This window comes from Helicoverpa armigera, chromosome 4 (assembly GCF_030705265.1).
Source record: "Helicoverpa armigera isolate CAAS_96S chromosome 4, ASM3070526v1, whole genome shotgun sequence".
NCBI lineage: Eukaryota > Metazoa > Arthropoda > Insecta > Lepidoptera > Noctuidae > Helicoverpa > Helicoverpa armigera.
Window position 1 is genome coordinate 7,714,130 of NC_087123.1, and position 5,133 is coordinate 7,719,262.

Consider the following 5,133-nt stretch of genomic DNA (forward strand, 5'->3'; position numbering starts at 1 on the left):
TTCTGTGTTTTATTTTATTTATTTCTTTACTTTTAGCCTCGAGAGATATCATAAAGTTTTTATAGAAATTCTGAAGTTGGATGCTGATACTACGCTTAGAAGATTCTTAAGTACTTTCGTTTTGATGGTTATTTTAATGCTTATTATAAATTATTTTCATTATAAAATCGAAACCCCCACTACTGGACTTGATTGGCGCCTCGATAGTTCAAGAGGAGATCGATCGAGAGATTGATGCTGCTGAGGCTAGATGTAAAATAAAGAGGCAAAATAAATTATGTACTAAATTTTGAAAAGAAAACCTATATTGTCATGCGCCTTTAAGTTTAGTCTAAAATCGCGAAAAATACAATAAGACACTACCATATAAATTACGTATTTTTCAATCTTCGATCGATCTAGTACCGCATCAATTCAAATATATTGTAGGTAAACAGTAAATAAATTAATAATGATGACACAAAAATTACGACAGTATTTTATTTCTCATCTAAATAAACTGAAAGGCACATAAAAAAGTCACTTTAGAAAAAAAGACGTCGTTACTGGTTCCCTTTTATTTATCCATCCCCTTCAACTTAATTCCCTGAAAGAAACTGTTGTGTTCTAGAGAAAGAGCCCGTACTTAAGTAGGCATCTAATTCAGTTACACGAATTAACATAATTGCACCCAACAAGATGAGATGGACAGGGATTACAAACGAAATTTGACTTCAAGTCAAGCCTTTGAGTACACATTCCTTTGTGATGTTTTTGTGTTTATTTTTCGACAGTCAGAATTTTTGTTTTTTATTGAGCTGTAAAGAAGTATGTGACTTGTGTATTTGCTTTTATTGTCATGTAGGTACTTACTTACAGACAAGAAGGTAGTAGTTCGATTTTTAGGAACAGATCAATTTATTGTTGGCAGCCTGAAATCTGTTGTTTGCGGAAAACAAATCATATCCACCAAATATGCTGGTTAGTGCCTATTTAGATAACTCTACTATTCCTTTAACCTAACACGTAGAAAATAATAAAGAATTATGATATCAGTAGGTACCTAGGTAAAATTTCGTTCAATTTATCTTATAGTTAGGCATAAACTTCTAACAACGATAGTAAACTTAGCACCTATATAGGTACTGACTACAGCAATCAAAAGCCTGGATTATCGTGCTTTAGGTTTCCACTCGCATGGCGTGGAATGGATTTCTATACAGTACATATTACAGTAGCAATTAGCACTAGTTCCTGAAAATTCTATTACTAAGGTACATTATTACAATTCAAGTCGTGTACTGTTCTAGAAAATAATTTTGCGCATAAATTAAACCAAAGTTAGTCAACCTACGTGACACACATCCACCTAGCAAAATCTGAATTCAGTTTGTAGTTACACGAGTAGGTACCTACTCTTGCTAAAAACCCTTATCTAACGCTCAGAATTTATTAAAATTGCCAACATTACACCAATTTACTTTGCTGAAAATTCGTCGCATTTTACCAAAGGAAATTGTTAGCTAAATTCTTCAAAAAGTTATGTAACAAGTAGGTACGTATATGTTAAAGGTGACCTCATTAGGTGGTATGTCGTAGAATAATTCGCTGAAACAATAATAGTGCGTAGGTGTTCATTTTCATTTATTTCTCTTTATGTACCTTTGTTCCTTCACAAACAAGGAACACCGTTAAATATTTAAGTTACTACTAGTTTCCGTTTTTTGTTGTTATTAGCAGCAACTGAAATACTTACATCATCTGTGGAATTTCAGCCGTCTTACTATCACGGATCATGAGAGAAAATACAGCCTGGTTACAGATGGATAGCGACTTACTAATAGGATCCCGTTTTAATCTTTGGATACGGAACCCTAAAACATGGTCAATTGTAATTCATTTACTTACTTCTTTCTATCCATGGTAAGGTAGTTTTGATGTTTTCAAAAACATGCTTCTTGTTCCTGCATTATTTTGACACATTGAGTGTTTCCTTATTATGAGTTCCCGACGCGACAGTACGTTCTTAGATATATTTCCATCGATCATAAGTAAGTTAGTGACATGTTGAAGTTTGGGATGTGGCCGGCTCGCTAATCAACAAATGAAGGATTGATCTTTCACGGCTCCATCAACGTAGATACATACTTATCTATCTAACTTTCAACGATAAATATTTGTATAAATAATCAGTCGAAAATGTCAAACCAATAAAACATTCCTACTTATCTAATCAAACCTATGTTTAGATAATTGTAATGTAAATAAACTACACTTCAACGTAGGTGTACAGCTAATGAAAGCTCTAATAAACACACATAATAGAACTAATACTACATTACATAAGCACGCAGCACTAATTACTCTATTAGATGCTGATCCGCCTATTCCCATAAGCATACTATAGCAATTACTTATCGATGCCATCAAATGATGTAGGTGTGTTTCTCGTTAATTTATAATAAAAGAACGTAGTACTACACAGCTAGATATAATCAATCATGACCGCTCATTACGTACACCGTGTGTTAATAACATAAATTAGAGCTTAACGGAACTGACAAGTATACCAACCTAGCATTATTCCCTAACTAGGCAACCACATTAACTATGTCGCATGGTATTAATTGGAATATGTTTATGTCATTTAGATGTTAATTATATCTATTCTCGGCCTAATATTGCTAATGAGTCTGATGTAGTGGCGATGTATTGATTAGAATTAAAACCTCGCATAATGATTGTTGATATCACTGTCAACACTGTGATACGGATATCTCAGGAATGTCGACACGGATTAAAGACCCAAATGATGACAAGATAGGCTTACCAGATTATACTTACCTATTTTCCTCTGATATAGGTATGGGGTACTTCTAGGGTTAAAAAAGCTCTTATAAACCACGTACCATTATTTGAAGATGATATTCTATGATGAGGTACTAGGGCGTCTAGATCAAGATATATGTAAAGCGATACCCAGCTCCTAACTTATTTTTGGAAGGTTCTCATTTATATCACACTGACCTTTGGATTAACTATTCTTATACTTTCCTAATTATATTGTTACGGATCACTGATATCGTTTTAGCTTATAAGTATTCCTACATAGTGAATTTTGAATAAGGAATTTTCGAAAGGCAAAGAACTTTTTAAATTGCGGGGTGTCCCATATCTCAAACGAGGTTTTGTACCAAAAAGTATGATTAAGTATTTACCTACCTACTTCATGAACTATGCATACATAGCTATTCCGTATAGGTCACTACCTACCTAATAATCTGTCCAGTGAAGTCACGTGAATGCCGGCTTAGTTCACAAAAAAACCCGCCGCCGCCGTTATGTAAGAGAAACCTTATTCCTAAAATACGGCCGATGTAAATGTCATGTAATAGAAAAACGGTGTAAGGCAAAGGTGAAGCCATGTTCGATATGTTCCCAATATCGTTACCCAATACAGTTGTATCACAATCATACAAGTGCTGTATAAATGTCGTACAGGAAACTAGACGACGTTATAAAGACGTATGTAATATGTCTTGGTGAGACACTCGACGGCGGAGTATCAATTGTAGGAAAATACACGCTGTGTTCGGAAAATGTCAGTTTCTATGTCGACTTGTTACGCGAAAATAGTGAGATACTGCTAAATGTTATTTGCAAAGTAGAAAACAGCATACATTTTGTCTAAAGCAGATTTTATTGGAGTACTTTTAAGGTTAATATGTTCTTAAAGGAAATATTATCTATTATTATCTAATACGAAATAGGCTTTTCGCTCCTCGAGTGCAGTTAAAAACTAGATAATAGTTTTCCTACCCCCGAATAGGATTAATTAAAAATCATAATTCACTACAGTCTACCAAGCAACTACTTCCAATTAATATGAAACCAGTATCAATTAACATGAAGCCCTAGCTGAATCTATAAGTCTTCTTGAGATCCTCTCTTGCATAGCAATAGAAAGCCAAGTTACCTGAGTGCTCTTATACAGTGAACACTCAGAAAGCATTAAAACTTGGTACCTATTCAGAATGATGTGACGTGCATCATAATAATTTTTAACGACAGCTACTTTTGCAGAAAACCTCTATAGTTCATTTGAGTGTTTCAGTAAAAGCCTCCTTGAATACAGAAAATCCATTACTTATTCAACATTTGCATGAAAGGGATCCAAAACAAATAACACAGTATGGAATTTTTATAAATCGTTTTATTAAACGTAAACAACAGTTCAAGGCAAAAATAACAAGTAAACAATGTGGAACCACGCTATATTTAAATAGTACAACCAGTATAATTGAAATGTTTCTCTTCAGAAATCCCGCAAAATAAAAATGTTACCACCATACCTATGTAATAAAAAAGTAAAACTACGGTAGTCGAATGTGGAAATATAATTTCCCAATTTAATTTTCCCTTTGATTTGCCGAGTCCCCATTCGAGCACTGAATTCGAATGGTGCTAGAGAATTCATCACTCTATCCACACACTCGAATACAGTTGTCAAATTATGGATCAACGATGTTCTTCCCACAGCTTCTATTTATTCTTCGTCCATCTTCTAAAGTCGTCAAAATCTGCGGGAGAGCAGCAATCGATTTTGCAGGTAAACGTGTATGGCTCCCCAAGAGTCATACTCCTTCTGAATTACACAGAGAAGAAATGGGGAAACTGACTCATGGGGAGGGCTACCTACATACATAAAGATTTGTCATTACAAATATTGCAAATTGTATTGGTATTAATGACGTAGAAAATATACGGACAGAGCTTTTATTATAATAAATTTTAACGTTGATCGATGACTTACAATCTGTTTTGATTAATCTTCTCCCTAGAGACTATTTTCTTCTTGCACATCGCTCTTCGTTCCTGGAAAAGACAAAATTTATCATTCTTAAATATATATATATACTTCCCTGCCGATTTCGGCTATGGTGACTGCTTTCAGCTACCATTGAGAGAAGAGCTAGGATGATCAGCTCTTCTATGCGCCCTTTGATGGCTGCAGTACCCTATTTTATGTGTAAACGTGCGCGAGCATTGGCTGCACGTTAGGATACCGTCCACGTAGTTATAATGAATGGCTACTGGTGTTTTAGCCTTAAGAGCATCACGCTTCGCATCCAGTGCGGATTTCCTTTGCTCCTC